This window comes from Eublepharis macularius, chromosome 4 (assembly GCF_028583425.1).
Source record: "Eublepharis macularius isolate TG4126 chromosome 4, MPM_Emac_v1.0, whole genome shotgun sequence".
In the NCBI taxonomy this organism is placed as follows: Eukaryota; Metazoa; Chordata; class Lepidosauria; order Squamata; family Eublepharidae; genus Eublepharis; species Eublepharis macularius.
This window is the reverse complement of record NC_072793.1, coordinates 25,258,827-25,282,164: the sequence shown is the minus strand read 5'-3', so window position 1 is coordinate 25,282,164 and position 23,338 is coordinate 25,258,827. Positions and strand designations below refer to the sequence as shown.

Below are 23,338 nucleotides of genomic sequence, written 5' to 3'. Positions count from 1 at the left end.
TCCTTCAGATGCTTACAGATTGATCCCTTTAAAATCCGATCTAATATCTTCCCAGCAGCAGAAGTCAGACTGACCGGCCTGTAGTTTCCCGGGTCATCCTTCTTCCCTTTCTTAAAGATTGGGATAACATTCGCTCTTCTCCAATCTTGTGGCACATCCCCAGTCTTCCAGGAGGCCTTGAAGATGACGGACAAGGGTTCTGCAAGTTCTCTAAAAAGTTCTTTCAGCACTCTTGGGTGCACTCCATCCAGCCCAGGGGATTTGTATCCATCCAGTGCAGCCAGATGCCTCTCCACAACCTCTCTGTCAATGTCAACTAGCCACTCAGGTGTCCTGACTGATAGGTCCAAGTTGAATGGGGGGGCAGGGGGGGAAAGAGCAAGGAATCTTCTCCTGTCCAACATACTGGAATATATAAGCTTTCATGAGTCAAAGCTCACTTCATCGGCAGAGATGTTAGGAGAAGAATGGCAATTAGCTTTCTTCAGCGTTATAAGTTACCTGCAACAATACAGTTAATGAAGCTTCCATAGCTACTCCCATAGTGCCCCAGTACTGTATAAAGGCTCTGTTCAAGTGGTTTAAAAAAAACGACTCGCTTCTAACATAACAGCGATGGTCACACCTTGGGATGGTATGTGGAAGGAAGCTTTATAGGTTCCCAATAGAGCAGGTAAGTCATTGCCCTGTTCCAATTAATTAATCTAGCATGTGTCAATTTTACCCTTCTTTCAAGGAACTCAGAACAGCACACATGGTTCTCCTTTTTCTATTTTATAATCAAAACAACCATGAAAAGTAGGTTAGGCTGACAGCGAGTGACTAGCAAGCTTCATGCAAGCGGCATCCAGCAAGATTCATGGTAAAGCGAGGATTCAAACCCAGTTCCTAGCCCAACACTGTAACACAGGGCTTTGCGGCCTTTTATAATGAAAGAGCCAAACTAAGTTAAAATTCAGCGTATAAGAAAACTTATTGCATAACTGAAAATATATACCTTGAAGCAGGGCTCATTTGAAGGGGGAATGCGCTGAAATGCCACTCCAGCAGTTCTCCCAAAAGGTCACTGTCAGGTGGTCCCACCCCCTGACTTTTGGCCATTTTGGGCCTGTTTCGGCCTGGATTGGGGCCGAAACAGCATGGATCGGGGCTGAAATGGTCAGGATCTGGTCAGTGCCAGGCAGGGGAACCCTCCCCTGCCCGGAATTGAGTCGATCCCGGTAGTTTCTGCCCCAATCCGAGCCCAAAAGGACACAAAATGGCCACTTTTGGCTATTTTGGGCCCATTTCCGCCGGGATCGGTGCCGGAATGACTGGGATCAGGTCGATGCCAAGCAGGGGAGGGTTTCCCTACCTGGCACTGACTCTGTTCCAGCTGTTCCAGCCCCGATCTGGGCCCAAACAGGCTCAAAACGGCCATTTTCAGCCATTTTGGGCCCATTTTGGCCTGGATTGGGGCCAAAATGGCCTGAATCAGGACTGAAACAGCCGGGATTGGTTCGGTGCTGGGTGGGGAACCAGGCGGGGAACCCTCCCCCACCCAGCACTCACCTGGTCTAGGCTGTTTCAGCCCTGATCCAAGTCCAAACGGGCCCCAAATAGCCCTTTTTTGCCATTTGGGGTCCATTTCCGCTGGGATCGGAGCTAGAATGGCCGGGATTCGGTTAGTGCCAGGCAGGGGAACCCTCCCCTCCTGACACTGACCTGGTCCGGAATGTTTCGGCTCTAATCCATGCCCAAACTGCCGTTTTTGGCTATTTGGGGCCCGTTTTGGCCAGGATCAGGGCCAAAACCGCCAGGATTGGGTTGGTGTCTGGTGGAGGACCCCTCCCCTGCCCAGCACCGACCTGATCTGTGCTATTTGGCGCTGATCCAGGCCAAAACGTGCCCAAAATGGCCATTTTGAGCCCGTTTCAGCCTGGACTGGGGCCAAAATGGCCCTGATCAGGCCACTGCCAGGTGGAAGAACACTCCCCCATCTGGCAGTAGCTGAATCCTGGCCATTTTGGGCCCGATCAAATCAATTATGCTAATGACACACTTCCGGTGATGGCAAGGGGTGTGGCATATGCTAATGAGTTATACTAACGAGTTATGCTAATGAGTTCCTGCAGCTCTTTTTCTACGAAATGACCTCTGCCTTGAAGTTACTGATCATTTGACATGCTGATTAATAATTTGTAAATGTCTGCAGCCCAAACTGGTTGTTGCAAGTCCTTTAACTCGAAGTGGCATATACAAGATCTTAGAATACGTTATTAAAAATACCCAGGAGCATCTTGCACAATTGTTTTAGTGTACTAGCATAAAATCTACACATGATTTGCACCTGGAGTACTGGCAGATATTCATTTCTATCCTTTTTGTTTCTGTACAGCATCTCCAAGAAGACTTTTAATGCCCTAAAATCTTTGCCTGCCCTCTCCTTCACACGGTGCCTATTCTAATATCCTACAAATATACCTTAAAGTTGCAACTTTCTTTTGTAAAGAGCCATAATGCACTGAGCCACATAAAGCTCACGAGCCGTAGGCTGCAGACCACGGCAAGACAATGCACACACACACACACAGCACACAGAGCAATCCATGCTTCTAAATAAATATGGTCGTTTCTGACAGGGGCAGCATTTTTTTAGTGAGCTCTCTTTCAAGCTTGTGGCATCTGGAGACCATATGTAATGATTTCAAGTAAATGCGTGCATGTATCTTTATATGCTTGGCGTGATATAGGTGAAGGGGGTGTGAAAGAGAGGGATGAGTGAGTGATATGATTGGTTGATGACTAAGAGTGTGGGTGGAGTGAATGCAGTTTAGGCGGAGAGTGGAGAGAAAAGGCAGTCAGAAGAAAGCAGGCTAGCTGCGTGCTGCCTGAGTATGTTGAAGTATTTATGAGAGAAATGTAACCTGTGTGGAACCTGAACTGAGCATGTTTGTGAAAGAACACTCAGTCAGGGGAAGGGAGGCCAGCTGTGTGCTGCCTGAGCAGGTTTAATATTTCTGTGAATAACAGAGAAAGAGAGGCTAGCTGTGTGCTGCCTGAGGAGTTTTAAGCATTTCTGTGAGAGAAATATTGAGTCAAGAGAAAGCAGGCAAGCTGTGTGCAGCCTGAGTAACTTTAAGCACGTCTGTGAGAAATAATTGAGTTAGAGAAAGAGGCTAACTGTGTGTGAAGTCTTAGAAGAGATCTGGGTGAATGAGTTTAAATGAAGTAACTTTTAAGAACCTAGAACTACTTTTATGAAACCGATACGCTTCTTGTTTTTATTATATCCCAGAGTAGCTGTCATTGCTATATCCCACTCCTATCCTCAGGGCCACATAGAACCACGAAGGAGCCTAACGCTTAGGCACATTACAAAAGGGAAAACTTAAATAAAATATCTTGGAATATAATATTCCTGGTAGCAGCAAACTACCCAGAGGGTGTTAAGGGAAAGATAAAAGGCAAAATCTACCCAAGAGAAGAAAGGGTCATCATAACACTACACAATCACATCTGTGTTCCAACCATGTACTGCTGAAATTCTGAGTCTGGAATTCTCCCAGTGTAGCAGCAGCTAACATGCCACGGTAATCAGAGCCACTCATAGCTGCACCCTTCCTTCAACACATAATGTAATCACGATTGATAAGACTGTGCCAATAGACTTTTCTAAAAAAAGAGAACTGGCGCGCACACACACACACACACTCTATTTCCTCCCACACATCAGCTGCTGCTCCTGCACACCTGTGCTGCAGCCAGCAAGGTAGTCGATTCAGCAATCAGCTGCTCTCGTGGCCAAGACGCAGAGTCAGGAATGCTTCCTCAGCACAGAACCTGAGAGGCAGACTACAGTTGACTAACTCTCTGGAGACCTCCTCAGTGTAGCCTCAGCACAGAAGTGCCTTTGACAGCAGCACAAACACTTGGCCTCTTTCTCCCAGGCCCTTCCCCCTTTGAACAAATGGCTGAATGACAAGATCCTGTTGGCAGGTTTTCTTCAAACACTTCACGCTGGCTCTTGTGGCACATTTTCTTTCCTTATCAGAAAAGGCCTGAAGTCAGAGGGCTTTTGGCAACGGGATTTGGCTGACAGCACCAATTTCATATTGAAAAACAGGCACGATGACAAAGGCATGCAAAGCGGCAAGGATCCTTCGAGCAAAATATTGAAGATTTCGACAAAACCTGAGCCACGCACAGATATTACAAATCATAATAATCAGAGCAGATTGGTGTAGAAATCTTCTAGGAACACCCCCCCCCCATCACAAATTTATAAAAGCATATCAGTTTGGGAAAAAAAACAGACAAAATTTTAAGCTTGAAAAGACAAAGAACTGAGGCAATCGGGGTAAATAAGGGAGAGCAGATCACATCAAAACTTAATTATGTAAATGGATTCACGTTTTATTTCTTCTGATCAAGGGAAAGGAGCTAGGCTACGCAATTTGAGTTCGGCAACAGAAATTACAAATGCAAAGCAAAGGTCCCAGGAGGCATCAGAGAAGTGCAATGCATATTCCTGAGCAGGAGCTATATTGAACAGTGATCTACTGTGAGACAAATCAAAAAAGTGACCCAGTATTAAAATATGGGTGTGGCAGAAGCCAGAATCCCTGCTTCACTACCGGCTTTGGAAGTGGCGGATGGCCCAATAATAGGGTTGCCAGCCTCCAGGTGATGGCTGAAGATCTCCCAGAATTACAACTGATCTCCAGGTGACAGAGATCAGTTCCCTTGGAGAAAATGGCTGCTTTGGAAGGATGCTTTCCATGGTCATATAGATCCAGAGGAGTTAGCTGTGTTAGTCTGTAGTAGCAAAAATAGAAAAGAGTCCAGTAGCACCTTTAAGACTAACCAACTTTACTGTAGCAAAAGCTTTCAAGAATCACAGTTCTGCATCTGAAGAAGAGAACTGTGATTCTCGAAATCTTATGCTCCAGTAAAGTTGGTTAGTCTTAAAGGTGCTATTGGACTCTTTTCTATTTTTGGAAGGCTGGACTCTATGGCATTAGTCCCCACTGAGTTCACTCCCCTCCTCAAAACCTGCATGCTCCAGATTCCGCCCACCTAATCTCCAGGAATTTCCCAACCTGGACCTGGCAACCCTAGTAGGTTAAATAAAAGCAGAACTTCCAGTTCCCACGGCCTTTTGCCAAAATAGCCAACCGATCCCCTAGCTGTAGAAAATGGATAATGTAATCCTGAAATTAAGGACATACTTCCTCCCTTTCTTTATCTTAAGTTTTATAACTCACCTTCCTTTCAGAAGGCCTTCAAGGCACTTCCAATTTAAAACACACAAGATAAAATCTGCATAACTTAAAAAACGCTTCTCAGCAAATAGGTAAACTTATACAGGATAATGCAGTTCTGTATATAGCCTGGTCCCACAACGTTTAGAGCATTACAAGTTAAAGCCAGCACTTTCAATTAAACCACAAGTTCAGTTGAAGCCAGGGTGGATAAAAGTCAATTATTTTAAATAATAATAATAATAATAATAATAATAATAATAATAATAATAATAATAAACGGATTTTTAAAATTTAAATCAGATTTTTTTTAAAAAAAATGTTTTTGAGGACAAATCTATCTAAAGATAGTTTTCTGTTTAAGATATATTATAGTCCGAAGGTTATCATAATGAAATAAGGATTCGTTTTTAATTATGTAGCATGAGGCTATATATTCATGCAATATTTTTTGGTAAATGAATTCCATTAATCCATTCACAATGTCATGCTCTTCCTGAGGTTTCTGTAAGACTATTGGGCAATTTTTCTATCTAGAAAATATTATCACAGATGCTTGGTTTTACAGTTCTCAAAACTGTGAATTTAGGTCTGCAAAGATCACGTCTCTTCTTCACAGCAAAAAGGTTATAAAATAAACATACACAGTTGAGAAAAAGACCTTAATTCCATTGTTCCTTTGCAAATCTTTGTACACAGAACCAACCCCTTACCTCTTAAGTGTTAAGTTTAAAAAAATTCAATTAATAAAAGATTGTTAGGAGTAGAATAGATCTGCACAAAAAGCTAAGTGAGAGGAGTCTTTATGTAGAAAACTACTTAAATCTAGCCGTACTGACTAGTGATTTAAATCGTGATTCCACCCTGGTTGAAGGCAATGACGATCTTTATGTATAGGTGATCTATGCTGATAGTAGGTCCCAGTTCCCAACCTTGCCACCAGACTCCAAATCAAATGAAGTTTCCAAAGGTATGATGCACTCAGGGCCAGCACCACCATTGAGGCAGTGAGGCGGGCGCCGCGGGTGCTGAGGCGCCGAAGGGGGCACTGGAGGGGATGCCGGAGGTGGAGGCACACGCCACGGAGCTGGTGTGCCTGGCCTGCAGCTGCTGCAGCCGGCCAGCCCCATGCCGCTGCCACCGCCACCAACACACGCCCCCGGCCAGGCGCAGCAGCCGTGGGCCAAGCACAGCAGGGGTCTGGGGCAGCGTGCAGAACCTCCCTAGCTTCCCACCGGCCAACGGGGGCGCTTGCTGCATGATGACATCATCATACAGTGATGTCATCACACAGTCTGGGGGGGGTGCGCACATAGGAGCAGCCAAGGGCACCAGAAACCCTGGCGCCGCCCCTGGATGCACTACTAGGGTTGCCAGCTCCAAGTTGGGAAATTCCTGGAGATCTGGGGAGTGAAATCTGGAGAAACCTGGAGGAAGTGGGGTTTGGGGAGGGGCATGGCAGAATTCCATAGAGTCCACCCGCCAAAGTAGCCATTTCCTCCAGATGAACTGATCTCTGTGGCTGGAGGCCAGCTGTAATTCCGGGAGATCTCCAGCCACTACCTGGAGGCTGGCAACCCTAGGGCAAAAAGAGCAAGGAATCTTCTCCTATCCATCATACTGGAGTATATAAGCTCCAGCCACTACCTGGAGGCTGGCAACCCTATGCACTACAGTTATCTAGCCTACCTATGGCAAGCCACCTCTTTCCTGGTGTTGCTACATGGAATAACATTCAAAAATTCTATTTCCAGGCGAAACAAATGGGCAAGAATCTGGAATTTAGCCGTGCTGGAGAAAAACATTCCTGCATGATTTCTTCCTGCCCAGAGGCTCAGGTAACAGGGACTCCATCTGGGACTGCAGTGTATCTAAAGTTCTCGATTCCCGGCTTGGGATAATCAAACTTACAGGAAGAGAAATTCAAATAAATCCCACTCTACAATAAATCTTGGGAGCCGGTATCATGTAGTGACTAGAGTGATGGACTAGGATCTGGGAGACCCAGTTTCAGTTCCCCTCTATGCCATGGAAGCAGGTGACCTTGGGCCAGTCACACATCCTCAGCCTAAACCTACCTCACAGGGTTGTTGTTACAGGGGGAAATGGAGGAGAAGAAAATGATGCAAGCTACTTTGGGTTCCCATTGGGGAAGAAGGCAGGATATAAATGAAGAAAAATAAATTTCATTGCTGCAGGGAAAAGGGCATTTAAGTATCAAAGCTCTTCTGTTGTGCTATACCTTCTTTAACCAAGGCTGCACCATTGTGTTCCAGATGCACCCCAGTTAACACTTCCTTGCATTGCAGATATATTTTTATTTATTTCAGATTTCTATTCCCCCCTCCCCGTGAGCAGGCTCAGGCGGATAACAACATATTAAAAATACAATTTAAAAAATCATGTACAACACATTTAAAACAGGATGGTGGACAGCCTTCACAGGGAGGGTTAAGATTTTATACATCCCTTTTTTCAGGCCGGTGGAGGCCCAGCCTCAGCCATATGCCTGGCGGAATAACTCTGTCTTGCAGGCCCGGCAGAAGGTTAGTAGGTCCTGCCGGGCCCTGATCTCAGCAGACAGAGCGTTCCATCAGGTGGGAGCCAGAACCGAAAAGGCCCTGGCTATAGTCGAGGCTCGGCGAGCCTCCTTAAGGCCAGGGACCACCAACAGCTGTTTGTCCCCTGATCGGAGTGTCGTCCAGGGAATATATGGGGAGAGATGGTCCCGTAGATACGCTGGTCCCAGTCCACACAGGGCCTTATAGGTCAATACCAGAACATTGAATCTGATCCCGTACGCCACTGGCAACCAATGCAGCTCGCGTAAGAATGGTATTATGTGCGCCTTATTTGGCACTCTCGTAATAACATGCACCGCTGCATTTTGTACCAGCTGTAATCTCCAGGTCAGGCTCAAGGGCAGCCCTGCATAGAGCGAGTTACAGTAATCTAGACTAGAGATGACCGTTGCTTGGATCATGGGGGAGGTTTTCCAGACACAAATCATCACTCACCCCCGTAGTCTAAGAATCAGCGTGGGGTAGCAGACAGTGCCTGGTTTTGCATTTAGGTAGCCAGAGCTCACCTTAGGTGCAATTAATTGCACAGCCTTGGAAGGCTCTCTAATCAATCCACAACCTGTGAAACAGAAACAAAAGCGACCTACTTCACAAGGATGTCACCGAGTTGAATGTGAAGACCCTAAAGCCCGTTGCAAATTACAGAACACGAACAGAAGCACCAGCAACACATACACAGCAAGCAAAAACCTGCACTGATTAACGCCACAGGAAGTACATGAGTCCCGCAATGAAATCCACAGACCATCAGGCAATATAGCAAGCATCCAAAAGCACGCGCACGTCTCTGAAATCGTCACACGCCACAACTACAATATCCCTGTGGAATGTCTGTAGAAGGCCCAACTCACGAGGACATGCAAATACTCCCCAATGAAGTGTCCCCTTCTCAGGGGCACATTCTTAGGAGGTGAACACATGGACCTCCTAATCACTCACACAGGAAATGGTGACCTATTCAAGACAAGCCACAGGATTAGGGCAAGTCATAAATATGCGTTATCACACCACAAATAATGACTCAAGGAAGCCCTTACCAAATGAGCTCACTTTAACCTACTCAGTCATGTCTTAAGGAAAAAAAATTCACCCTCCTTTTGTCTCCACTGAGCAAACTTCCTCTTAAAAAGAGATTTGGCTGCCAGCTGTTTCTAGACATACTTTAAGGTGCCAGCAGGGTTTGAGTCCAGTGGCACCTGAGAGACCAGCAAGGTTTTCAGTATAAGCTGTCGAGAGTCAGAACACCTTCAAGCTGAAGAAGGGAACTCTGACTCTCGAAAGCTTACACGTTAAAAATCTTGTTGGTCTCTCAGGTGCCACTGGACTCAAACCCTGCTACAGTACGTGAACGATTCATTAAGGTACCAGTTCCTAACTTGTAAAGCCCTGTACAGTTTGGGAGCAAGCAACCTGAAAGACAACCTGCTCCTGTAACTGCTGGGCTGGCACACAAGATCAGCATCTTTCAGGCGAGGGCCATTTATGTATGGTCCAAAGCGTTTATTGTCTATAGCCATAGGCCGTCACAATTTACCAGACATCAACTAATAAACAGTTAAATCCATTATCACAGTTTGTAAAAGTGAATTAAAATTAATTAAAACAGTACCGTAAGCCAAACTATCCCAGGAATCATTTATGTGTGTGTTTTTACTATTCCTACGTTGTCTGCACTTGCTATTTTCCCCAGTCTGCATAGTATTCCCGCTTTACTGCTTTTAAGCGGCTTTTCAAAATTGCGAACCGTTTCAAATATGTCTTAGCTTGAAAGCCAACCAGCAAATATTTTAATAAGATAAGCAGTCTGCGGTAGAAGCACCTTCTTCCAGCCTGCACTTCTTCCAACTCCGCTTTCTTCATCCAACCCACAAAAAGTGTCATTAATTTCATTGGTTATACTTCCACAGCCCTTACAACAGAGGTTTCCGAATTGTTTTCTAGGAGCAGAACCACAAGTGACAAAAGGCACAGGTTGGACACTTGTCAGCTTCCCTCAAGTTTTGGCGGGAAATGTAGGCAGCTTGGCGGAATGTTGGACAAGTGACAGTTGAAAAGTCCATTGGACAGCAGTCGGAGAGCCAAGCTGCGAGACTAGGATGCCTACATTTCCCATCAAAACTCGAGGGAAGCTGACTAGTGTCCAGTCTGTGCCTTTTGTCACTTGTGGTTCTGCTCTAAGATGTTCTGGAGTTCCCTGGAAGCTTGCCAGAGGTCGCCAGTTCAAAAATGATGAACAGTCCATCTTAGGAGGCAGTTTGTCCGTTCTTACCAAGCTTTCCCTGTGTCTTTTGCAGCTCTGGGAGTGTTTGGGTGCATTCTCGACACATGCTCAAGAAGATAGCAAGGCCCAAGTTTGGCCAGCTACTTGCATATTCTAGGGTGCAATTATATATCCTCCGCAATACCTGGGGGTTGTATGACAAATACAGGAAAGATCTCAGACCGTTCGATATGAAAGTGTCCCCTGAAGAGAGGAAGTATAAAATACTGCCTTAAAATATTCAACACTATGGAACTCAAATGCTTGAGCTATAGTATGAACCTGACCTGCCCTGGATAGGCCAGGAGGGCCTGATCTCAGCAGATCTCAGAAGCTAAGTAATTGGATGGGAAGACCCGGGTGGCAGAGGCAGGCAATGGCAAAACCATCTGTTAGTCTCTTGCCACGAAAATCCCACCAGGGGTCCCCATAAGTCAACTCTGACTAGAGGGCTGGATTTCATTTTCCGTATGAACCTGAGTTCCCTCTCACTGTTCTTGCAGCTACCTACCTTCATCTGAACTCCTGTTTATCCCAGCAGGTTTAAACTCAATGGCCCTTTTCTCTTCATCGCTTGCTCACATCTGCCTCTTCGGCACCCACTGAAAGCTGTCCTTCACATGCAAGGAGTGGCAGCCATATATTTTCTCCCCTCACGCCTGACAAGCTTTGGGCTCACTCACCTGGAACCTGGCACTGGTGCTCTCGCGGTACCATTCCTGCCTTGCTCCTGCAGCTCACCTGGCCTTCCACACTTGTGCCTTCCTTTCACCTACTGTATGTAGCTTGCCCACACCTCTTGATCCGAATTACCCTTCATCCTTTACCTGTGCGGCTTGCCAGCGGCATGGCCCCACTCCTCTCATGGCCAATAAATCAACATTTTGCTCTCACCTCTGCCTTTCTACTTCTCCGTAGAGCTAACATCTAACAGCTCCTGTAACTTGTACCTCCCACACTAACCCATGTTACAGCCGCAGTCCAAGTCCTATAGCAACTGGTACAATCCTGGGCCTCAGCTTTTTGCTCAGAACAGACATTCTCGTGTCCCAAATCCAGATTCCACAAACATTTCGCCCTCAAAGCTGCAGCCACGGCTCCATCTCACCTGAAACCCTACTATTGACAGGGTTTTTCTTCCTAACCCATAAATCCACCCCAATTTCTCATAATTTTCAGCTCAGACTTTCCACCCTCGTGTTTATAGCTTTTTCACATTTTGCTTAAGCCTAACTTCCTTTTTTCCTAACTCATCACATTACCCTTTTTGTACAACTTCTCTATAACTGGTACAGAAGCCTTCCCTTTTTGCGTGTCTCAATACCAGACACAGTCAGGCTTGCCTTTGCTATATTTCCCACCATCACCTTAAAGCCTTTATGCTCCTCCACCAACATGCTTTAACTTTCCTGTAACCATTGTTTTATAAATACATGGGAAAACTTTTGCAAGCAGACCCAGTGAAAAGCCAAGCAGAGAAAACTATCATGAAGTTTGATATCTGAATTAAACTAAGTGACTTGAATAAGCGAGATCCTAAGAGGAACTGACCTTAAAGTAAATGTACACACAGTCAAAAAGAAAGTTTGCCTTTTAAACTAGCTGCCCATCATTGGAACTGTAGCTATTCAGAAGATGTTTATGCTACCTTTCCAAGAACCTGCCCAAGGCAGCTTAAAAATAAAAATAATAAGAAAACATTAAGATATTAAAGCTCAGCACTAAAAAAATGAAGAATATCGGTAGCGTACGGAGCAGTGTTTCTGTTAGCTTACAATCTAAAACATTTTAGGAAGAATCACCACATGTAAAAGAAGATAAATTGCAAAAACAAACAAACAAGAGGTGTACTGAAATCCCAGACAGAAGGCATGCAGTACTACATACTTATATTATTCTTGCCAACTATTATTTTCCACACATATATTATATAGGCCAGGGACCTATCTGTGAAGCAGCAAAGCTTCAAAGCATTGTCCCCTTGTGGTACAAGATCCATGCTTTATGGCCTCCAGAGCAAATATGAATTATGCATAGCAAGGGGGGGGGAACCTCTTTCGGTGCTGACAACATCTCTATAAATTAAAAGTGAGCAGAAGAAAATGCTCATTAACAGCCCAATCCTATTAGGAGTTAGGGGTGACTAAGCCTGTTAAAATTAATGGGTACCTGACTCTGCACAGCAGAAAGATGTTAGCAGATAAAATATGTTCTTCCCACATACAGGCTCTGTTTGGAACGCTCATGGCATGTCCACATTGACTCAATAATTAAAGCAAGCTTCAAAATAAGCATAACCCAAATGGTGGGTTCTCCTAAGAAAACCAGTAGGAAATTAACTACATGTTTGTTTGTTTGTTGTCTATACCTTGCCAATTAACGGGGAAGGGAGTGAAAGCTCTAATTCCACCACCGTGTTCCAAAAAGGAGAAAGAAAGCCATGCTTATAACTCACAGCCATTTCTGAAACAGAATAGCATGTATTATGTGTCACTCCCCTCCCCTTCTCCAACATGCTGAATTATATCTAGCAGTGAAACCTAAGCAGAGTTACTCCAGTCTTAAGTCTATTGAAATCAAAGGGCTTAGGCTGGAGTAACTCTGTTTGGGATTTCACTGTAAGTGCTAATTCATGAAACAACAACCCACACAAATACAAATTCAGGGGGGGGCACTAGTGCAATTAGACAACTGTAAGATTTTTTTTAAAGCATGCATTCCACTATGTTGTATATGGAAAAATGTTTTAATTGTTTATTCATGATGTTTTATTGTTTTAAATTGTATGTTGTAAATTGTTGGTTGTTACACCGCCCTGAGCCCGTCTGACAGGGACTGCGGTCTAGAAATGTAATGTAACTAATAAATAAATACCCACCCATTGAAGAACATGCCCCAAGACCCTGCACAAGAGTAACACCACGTCTAAAGAGACACACCCAAGGGAAGGGGGGGCGCTCCCTTTTGCAGCCCTCCTAACCCAGAAAGGGACACACACACACGAGATCTCTCTCCTCTTCCCAGTGCATGCGTGGTAAGTCCATCTACTGAAAGAGCCAATCGCCCAAAGAAGCCAGCGCGTACCCACCCACTCCTGCCCATGCCTTATACATGACTGGCACAGCAGGTGCTCACAGGGGGCACAGGCAACCTTCCTGAATACGCCTGATCCAAAACACCGACACCGAAAGCAGGGAACCTCCACGATGGAACAGCCCGGGGAAACCTGAATTCTCCCGCCCCTCGCTCCCATAGGGCATAAAGGTCTTTCGCCATCCCGAGCTACGGAGGTCTAGCAAAGCCGCCCATCCCATAGAGAGAAGCGCCCCAAGGAAGACCCCCACCCAAGGGCCGGCCAGCCCTCCCACCGCCAACGTTGCAACGGAAGAATGATGTACCTGGCCGTGCACCAGCTTCGCCCACGCCCCCCAACGCCCAGCCGGGGCACATTCCCAGCCAGAGGCCGCCGCCGCCACCGAGAACAGCGCCGCTCCTAAGGCGGATCTGCGGGAAGGCGGGGCAGCCACGCCCCCTCATCTGCTTAACCCCTCCCCTTTGGGGGTCGGGCGAGGAGGAGCGAAAGGAGCGAGCTGTGCGTCATCAGCCCAACCCCGCCCCTGCTGAAAAGGAAAGCGAGACGCGCCCGGTTTCGTATCCGCATTGTGCTGCGCCTTGCGCTGCGCAGGGACGTTCTTCAGGATGCGCGAGGAGCCGGCAACTCCGGGCCCTGGAGCAGAGAGTGTCGGCGTTGGGGCCGGGGCCACGAGTCTCCACCTCTTGGACGTTCAGAGCACAGTGAATTCCGGAGAGTAGGCCGTGTTAGTATGTTGCAGCCAAATAAAACTGCCTACTGGCCCTTCGGAGAGTCGCAGTGCAATGCTAAACAGAAAAGACCAAGAATCCAGTAGCACCTGTAAGACTAACAAAATTTGTGGTAGGTAGGGTATGAGGTTCGCTTCTTCAGATACAGATAGAATGCAAGCCCATCATTCTAGCTGTATCTGAAGAAGGGAGCTGTGGCTCATGGAAGCTCAGACCCTACCATAATTTTTGATAGTCTTAGAGGTGCTAGTGGACTATCCTGCTGTTCTACTGCTACAGACAGACTAACGCTGCTACAGACCCATCTTGATCTATCCTAAACAGAGTTAACTCCAAGGAGACTGCTGAATTGCAACTGATAAGGAAGCTCAAGACAATGTATCCACCTGGACTGAATTGAGACATTGGCTTCCTGTCTCATTACCAATGTTAATTTCTCCACATCCACTACCCTTCTGCACACCCCACCCTATTCAATCACGCCTGACATTGTCATTCATCATTCGACTTCTGCAATGACTCCACTCTCCAAGATTTAAGGACAGATGGACTCACATTCTAGCTGTATCTGAAGAAGTGAGCTGTGGTTCACGAAAGCTCGTCCCCTACCACAAATGTTGTTAGTCTTTATGGGCTACTGGACTCCAGCTCTTTTCTAGAGTTACTCCACTCTTAACTCCATTGAAATCAATTAACATAGACTGGCATTAGGATTGCTCTGTAACAACATTCCAGCATAATGCCCATCAGACATCAAGTGCATGAAGTGTATAATTTTTACAGAGATTTTTATCTGAAATTATAGAACAGAGAGAGGGAGTTGCAGCATTTTGTTTTAGATCAATCCTGAGTCCTTTTTAAATGCATTGAAATCAATGAGTTTAGAAGAGTCTTTTTTAGGTCTGCACTGGTCTGTAGTCCTAATACAACTGCATTGTTTCTTGGATGTATTATGCTGTCTTCTTTATTTGTAATGAGCCCTGAATCTCAGTGAAAAAGGTGGACTATAACTAGCTAAATAAATAAATTGTGGCATAATATACTTCTTTAAGCACATGTCGGCAAGAGATTCTGCTTACTGTTTCAAAAGAGTAAAGAGTACTAAAGAGTAATGAGTCCAGTAGCACCTTTAAGACTAATCAACTTTATTGTAGCATAAGCTTTCAAGAGCCGCAGCTCTCTTCGTCAGATGCATAAATCTGACGAGGAGAGCTGTGGTTCTCGAAAGCTTATGCTACAATAAAGTTGGTTAGTTTTAAAGATGCTACTGGACTCTTTACTATTTTGCAACTAGAAACTAACACAGCTAACTCCTCTGGATCTTACTGTTTCAGATGATCCCAGAACTTCCTAGTATTAAATGAGTTAGCAAAAGCAAAATGCACAAGTAACTAAATTATCACCAGTTATTAAAGGGATTATGAAAAATCGTCAACAAATGCAGTTTTAAAATATTCAATATTTTTCCAAATTCAGTTATGAGATTATATGTTAATTTATTTAATTTTTCCAGTGGTTAAGCATATTTAGCATGACAACCTTTGTAAATTTTGATGCGTTCCTGTTCATTTAATATGGCAGTTTTGCGCAGCTGTTTATTCTTCCTCTTTGACCGGCTGCCACAGCAACTCTTCCAAGCCAAAATCTGTGTGTGGGGGCGGGGGGGGGGGATGCTGCTTAGGAAAGAATACACATCTGTTCAACCAGACATTATAAATCAGCAGCACCAGGGCTGTGTGTTGCTAGATTTGCTCTTTCTCGTTTCCCTGCATGTATTTTTATGAGATTGCAACTTGGCTATTAAAGATTTTTTTCTCAAAACCATACATGTTAAACAGTCTTAAATGCTATTTGAACTTCTCTATAAGAAATATTCAAGTATAAGAAATTGGTGTGTCTAAGTGTTTGAGTGGAACTCTCTGAAAACTGATCTACATTTAAACTAGCAACAAAGCCTGTTGCGGGAAAAAATATAATGGGCTCTAGAAAATTGATTTGGCAGGCTCCTGCTGTGGGGCCTTGGGAAGGCCACGCCACCATGCTGGGCCTCTCTGCAGCCTCCATGGCCACTGTGGAGGCATGTTCCCCACCTTCCCCAGGCCAGGTAAGCAGGGGTGTGGCGGGTGGGAACAGGGGACTGGCAACCCTACGCTGGAGGCACAGAGGCCTGGCATGGCCCTCCCAAGGCCCTGCAGCTCCGCCACGCTGGGCCTTCCCACCACCTGCAGCAGTCTCCTCGGCAAGCCCTGTTGCCGAGGACTCACTTTTTATCCGCCTGGAAGGGCACACAAGTGTGCCTGTGCAGGGATAAAGGATAAGTTGTTGCCAATACAGCTTGTCTTTACATGGTCGGATACCAGAGGCACCAGCCACAGAGGACCAATGATGAGGCAAGTGAGGCAAACATGAGCTGAGGGAGACAGACAGCGATAGGCCTTGGCTTTGCTGTAGTGCTGGCTGCCGCTGCTGGCTTGAACTTGCATATTAGCCCGTTAGCTGGTGAACCTCCACCAGATGAGGCAGTTTTTCTAGAAGTGGGATGGGACTGTGAGCAGTTCGCCTAGCTCTCCACTCTGTGATAAGCGCTTTTGAGTAGCAAAACCATAAGCCCTCTAACTTCTTGTACACTGGGCCAGTCCAAGCAGAGTAGTCAAAGTCTGGTCCAAAGTCAGAGCACAAGTCCAAAGCCAGGAGTGAGTCTAAAGTCCAAAAGCCAAGTCAGGAGGTCCGTAGGTCAGTTACCAGTAAGGTCAGGTCTAGATGCAGGAAGAGACAGGGCACAATCCAAGAGTAAGGCAACATTCAAGGGAGTGGTCACAGCAGGAATCCAACACATTGCTTCCACGCCTCCTGGTCTTCTGTGGCTGGGTTTTATAGTGAGGCTGGGCTTGCAGCCAGCTGCTTGGGAGCTCTTCATCACTATCCACAAGCAGCTGGCTTCGACCCAGGAGGCATGCGTTTTGCCGCCTCTCCTGCAGCTCCACACGTTGCCTTTGTCTGCGGCGCTCTCTGGGTGACACTGGAGGTTTGGGAGTCCTTGGCTGTGCTTCACCTGTGGTGTCGGAGCTGGAGGATGTCGGTGCCTCTGCCTCAGCTGCTAGCTGTGGACGCTGGTCCGCCAGCAGCTGTTCTTCCTGATCGCTGGCCTCTGCTGAGTCAGGGCTGGCTACACGAGGCTCCTCTCCTCCTGAGGAGTCCTCACTATCACTGAGCCCCATGACATCACTAATGCGCCGCCAACCGCCGTAGCAAGCCATCCAACAGGGCGAGACATTGCCAGGTCCTGCCTGGGAGACAGAAATACAAATGAAAAGATGCTGAGATATTAAGGAGGATTGGTTCCTGCCCCTCCCACACCCGCTGCAGAAGTGCAAGATTCCTGACAGGAGAGGCGCTTGAGGAAACAACGCCCTTCGGACTTCCCACCCCCTTTCTCCTGTGTACCAAAACCCCAGCTAAAATCCCATCCAGAAATCAAGGGCCATCAATCCTCACTGATAAGTGTAAGTTACCCTGGGAAGCTCATTTGCAAACCCTGGAGCTATGCAGGAATCCTAACAATAAAGAACTTCCCATATAACACCCCTCCGATCTCCCTTCATCTCTTCCCTAATCAAAGAGTGAATCATCCTCCCCATCCTATCTTCCTGGGTGATCATTCTACCTCAGGTTGTTTATTTTACAATAGGAATCAACATTCATCCCCTTAGCTATGTCAGCTATATACCTGCAACGTCCAGACACAAACGCTTTGTTTTTCTAGCACCTCTTGGGGAGAAACAGCCGTTGCCTTGTTTTTTCTCCCGGAGACGCCTTTTAAATGATTGTTATTGGGGGCATGAAGTGCTTTCCTGCCTTATGCTCCATCTTAAAGATATAAATAAGCCAACCAGAACTCAGGAAATGTGCGCAGGTTTTCTGGGATTCCCTAGGCTGTCACCCGCAGAGCCACTCTGAGCATCTCTTCAGGAGCGCTGGTCGTTCGACCACACCTTCCTCTGCAGCAATCACCTGAATCCTACATCTTTTCCCTATTTTCTTACTACTCTTCTTAGGACTCTTTTATGCTCGTGATTTTTATATGCTTGCCACTTGCTGTGTGTGAATTTCAGCTTCAATGAATAATCTTTGTTTTGGAAGACACTGGTCTGGTCAGTTTCCTTGGGGAAGACACCTGGTATACATTGGTGGGGAATCTGGCTCCTTACTGCCTCTTGCTGCTTTTTCCTTGTTGGCTGTTTCCCCCTACTCACAAGGAGACCCATTCCAGTAACAAGACCAATGGCGGTGAAGAGCCATTTTCCATGGCTATTTTGGCAACTGTGCCCACTCCTGTTGCTAAGTCATAAAGATGACCCATTTCAGTCTGATTGTTGCCCTCATCATGGCAGACAAACAACATTGGTTGCCCTGATGAATGCTCTACACTGGTCCCCTAATTGGGAGACTGCATCCCTGTTTGTCTTTCTGTACTTCTCAGTGCCTTTTGATATTGCTGGCAATGCCATCCCGTGACAGCACAGCATACATATTTGCTAACACTGGAACCTGGAACTAAGTACTTGAGCCATACAGAAATGTATATCCCTTAGACAGTACTGTCTGCCACACAGCCACAAAGATGTAGGTAGATGATGTGCACAAATGGGGTCATCTTCACCCACTGCTTGCAAACTGAGGCTTGGGGAACCCCAACGGTCACCTCCAGGCTAGACTACTGCAACTTACTCTACGCTGGGCTGCCCTTGGGCCTGACCCTGAAGTTACAGCTGGTCCAGAATGCAGCGGCACGCGTCCTTACCGGAACGCCAATCCGAGCGCACATTCATCCTGTGCTGTGCCAGCTGCACTGTCTCCCAGTGGAGTTCCGGATCGGGTTCAAGGTGTTAACCTTGGTGTTTAAAGCCCTTCACGGACTGGGATCTGCATACCTGCGGGACAGCCTCTTCCATTACATCCCCTGCAGGGTGTTGCGCTCTGCATACAAGCAACTCCTGGTGGTCCCCAGTCCGAAGGACATCCATCTAGCCTCAACCAGGGCCAGGGCTTTTTCTGCCCTGGCCCCAGCCTGGTGGAATGCTCTCCCGCTGGAGATCTGGGCCCTGCGGGACCTGTTACTGTTCTGCAGGGCCTGTAAAATGGAGATGTTCCGCCAGGCCTTTGGCTGAGTGCCAGCGAGTGTCTTCCTTCTTCCATCTAAGACCACCAGTTTTTCTGGGGCTGCCCTTGGCCATCTGCTATGCTCATATACGGACTCCCAATATTTGTTTAAATAGCCTGCTCCTGGACTATTTTAATGACTGTTTAAAAATTATTGATTTTATGTTTTTGTGAATTTTAATGTATTTTTTTAATGTTGTTAGCCACCCTGAGCCCATCTGTGGGGAGGGCGGGGTATAAATCAAATCAAATCAATAAATAAAAATGGACCCAGGGCATCCATGGTGGAATTCAGCGCTCTAGAGGCAAGGTTTGGAGTTTCTTACACGCATGCATGCAGTGTCGCATATGTGGAAGAAAAAGGCTTCTCACATATGCGAAGAACAAAGGCATTCAGGAGCCAAGGCCATGTGATAGTTAAAACCTTGAACTGAGCCTGGTAATTGATGGGTAGCTAGGGGAGTGACAATGGGAGTAATATGCATGCTCCGCCTAGATCCTGTTAGTAAATGAGCTGCAGTGTTCTGCAGCAGGTGGAGTCTCCTATACAGAGTGCATTACAGTAGTTTAGACTTGATGATACTATGCATGAATCCAGGTGGCCAGGTCGGCTGGGTCTAGGTAGGCTAATCTGTGTCCAGGCTAGCCTGAGTTGGGAGAAGGCCTTTTTTGACAGCTGCATTAACTTGCTATTCTAACTACAGTGATGGATTCAGTATAACCCCTTGTCTCTTAACACGAGACATCTGACATGTGAAGAACATGTGTTGGGAGGTGCAATGTTAGCCAGGAAGAGTAGTTTTAAAAGACAGAACCAGAGAGGTGAAATTGACAGAGCCTTAGAGGAGGCCTGCCTGGAGGCGAAAATGAAATTAACAAACCCTCTGGGGAGTGATCTTAGCAGGCTGTCTTTTTAAATGACGCTTCCTGGTTAACATTGCATCTCCCTCCCTACGCTTGACGAACAGACTCAGAGTCAGTCGGGGTCAACTGAACCCTACTGAAGAAGGGAAGCACAATGTTTTCAAAATCTCTGCCTTCCCAACCAGGATCACTTCCATCTTATCTGGGTTCAATTTCAATTTGTTTCCTTTCATCCATTTGACCACAGCAGTCAAGCAACAACTCTGCTGCCTCACCAGGGGATCTTTAAGTGTTGTTTCTGGTTAATTCCCCATTGTAAATGCTTTTGTTTGGTTAATTCCCCACTGTGTTAGCAGAGTTATCTGGAGGCAGCAAGCCCAGGCTACTCCCTTCCCTCCACCCCCCATTCCTGTTGTCATTTCCTTCAGTAGCAAGAATAGCACCCTCCACGGGATGGTAGCCCCAATTTATGTTAACTCTTTGGTTTATGATCTGCATCCTAGACATGCTCAGAGTACTTTCATTAAAGGAAGGGGTACAGACACAGGTAGCCTTTTGGGTAACAATCTTTCAGAACCATGTGGCAAAAATGGGCCTGATTGGTGCTATGCTAGACTGGTTTGAGCCTTTCTGAAAGGAAGCTTTCAACAGATGCTACTGGGAGAAATCTGCTTGCCCTCTGGGCCCCTGGTCTATGGAGTACTATTATTTATTTATTTATTTATTTATTTATTTATTTATTTAAAATATTTCATTGTTCTCTTTCTACCAAATGTAGGGTCCCCATGGCAGCCAACAGTCAAAAACATTTTAAAAAACCTTTAAAAGTACATTAAAACAAACTTTAAAAGTACATTAAAACAAACTTTAAAATACATAAAAATAAAAATTAAAAACAGAAAACACATGGATGAATCAGTGAGGCAACACCAAACTATAAGGTTCCATCTTACCTTGAATGCTTTTTAAGATCTACACAAAACGACTGGAAGACATCGTCTTGAGATATTGGATGAGGGTCACCAATTTGTGGATAACATTCAACTTTCTCTCCTTTCTATCAAGATCTAGAGAAGCTGTGGCTGAAATTTAACAGTATATAAAGAGTCGCATAGCATCTGTCATCGTGGCAGGTGTGGACTAATGGGAAGTGTTCTTTCCTCCTTTTCTGCAAAATAGGACATTGCCTGAAAAGGGTAGTGGAAAAGGTATTTTGTGGGACTTTTGTGGCTGGTTGCACTGTTAGTTCTGTTGCTCCTTGGTGTAGACTAAGAAATATCCATTCCAAATGATTTTTGCACGAAATCAGTGAATCGATGTATTGTTGAAGGCTTTCTCAACGAGAAAACCAATCATCTAAACCACGCACTTCAAGCAAATGGCTACTCCAGAAATAAAAACAGAAGAGCAGTTAAACCAAGGATAAATCAAACAACCAAGGAAAAACAGTCTCCCACAGGAAAAGTGTTTTTGCTATATATCCAAGTAATCACTGATCAGATGGGAAAGCTTATGAAAAAGCACAACCTTCAAGCAGTATTCAGACCCACCAGAAAAATACAACAGATGCTACGATCAGCAAAAGACAGTAGAGACCCCCTCATCTCTGCAGGAGTATACCACATACCCTGCAGCTGTGGACAAGTTTACATTGGGACCACACAGCCTAGCATCCAGACAAGAATAAAAGAACATGAAAGACACTGCAGACTTGGCCATCCAGAAAAATCAGCAGTGGCTGAACATAGCCTAACTCAAACAGGACACAGTATCCTATTCTAGGACGCTAAAATACTGGACAACACTTCCAACTACTTCGTCAGATTGCACAGGGAAGCCATTGAAATTCATAAGCATAAGCACAATTTCAACAGGAAAGAAGAGACTTTAAGAATGAATAGAGCATGGTTTCCAGTCCTGAAAAACACCAGGCTAACAAAATACTCTATACCCGACAATAGCCCTGCAGAGAAGATTAGCACATCAAGCACCAATCCATATGCAAAAGAACCTCCTCAGGATACAGTGAAGCCTCCCGCCATTAGCATTCCACACCCTGGGAAACTCTTACAGGATGACTCAGCCCAACCCCACCTTCCTGAGTAGATATAAATTACCTGCCAACACCTTTTCTACACATTGACATTGAGAGATCTCTGTCTTTTGGTGCTACACCTCTGAAGATGCCAGTCACAGCTGCTGGCGAAACGTCAGGAACTACAATGCTAAGACCACAGCTATACAGCCCAGAAAACCCACAACAACTATCAGTGAATTGAATTGAATCGGCAATGGAGTGGAAATTTTGTAGCTGGGTACAGCACGCCATCTACGACAATGTACTATGTCTGTTAGGCTGGTTGGTGTGCCTTAGAAACTTGTTATAAAGTATTTTTTGTTGAAAATGAGTTTAGTTTGGAAAGCGGTTAATAACATTAAAACATTACTCCGTTCTTATTTCTAATATATTGTTCTCTAGTGTCTTTAATGCTTCTCACTGGTGGGGTTTTTTTTGGTAGTAGCATTTCTTTAATGCTCGTTTACGCCTGTTTTCTGTGGTTCTGGGGGCATTTTGGCAGGGAAAGAGTAAATAAAAGCATGGTATTTCCATGTTTTTATTGCTAAAATCTTGTTCTGCGAGGTCTTTAACAGTTCCCACTGTTTTTTGTTGTACTAGCATTTCTTTACTGCCCGTTCTGGCCTGTTCCATGGTTTCAGGAGCATTTTGCCAGGAAAAAAATAATAAAAGCATGATATTTCCATGTTTTTATTTCTAAAATCTTGTTCTGCGATGTCTTTAACACTTCCCACTGTTTTTTGTTGTACTAGCATTTCTTTACTGCCTGTTCTGGCCTGTTCCATGGTTTCAGGAGCATTTTGCCAGGGAAAAATTAATAAAAGCATGATATTTCCATGTTTTTATTTCTAAAATCTTGTTCTGCGAGGTCTTTAATACTTCCCACCGTTTTTTGTTGCAAACTGCTCTGAGTGGGTGTTAAGTCATCCTGAAGGGCGGTATATAAATTGAATGTTGTTGTTGTTGTTGTTGTTGTTGTTGTTGTTGTTATTATTATCATTATTATTATTATTATTATTATTATTTTGCCAGGGAAAACATTAATAAAAAAGCATGAAAAAGCAGGGAAAACATTAATAAAAAAGCATGGAAAGTATGAAAAAGTTTTAAAATATTGTTCTCCAACGTTTTTAACACATCGTTCATTCTTTAGGGGAAATTCACTCTAGCTTTTTTCGCTCTATGTAGAGCACAATCGTTTCTCCCCCTATTCCCAGGCATGGTTCAGTCCAACCTCTAGTTCCCCTCAGCACAGTTGGTATCATCCGAGGAGAAGTGGGGCGGGGAGGGACAAAGCCTGGCTTCTGGATGTTGATAGCGTCGCCTAGCA

At 45.4% G+C, this 23,338-nt stretch overlaps 1 protein-coding gene across 2 annotated transcripts in view; it reads right to left on the bottom strand.

Moving 5' to 3' along the window:
- TBC1D16 (TBC1 domain family member 16) overlaps positions 1-13,566 on the bottom strand; it is a 71,516-nt gene extending 57,950 nt beyond the window's left edge. For both annotated transcript variants that reach the window (XM_054977172.1, XM_054977173.1), the window contains exon 1: positions 13,484-13,566. The gene's annotated coding sequence lies outside the window, so the exon portion shown is untranslated. The remainder of the gene's footprint in view (positions 1-13,483) is intronic.
- Between the last annotated feature and the right edge of the window lie 9,772 nt (positions 13,567-23,338).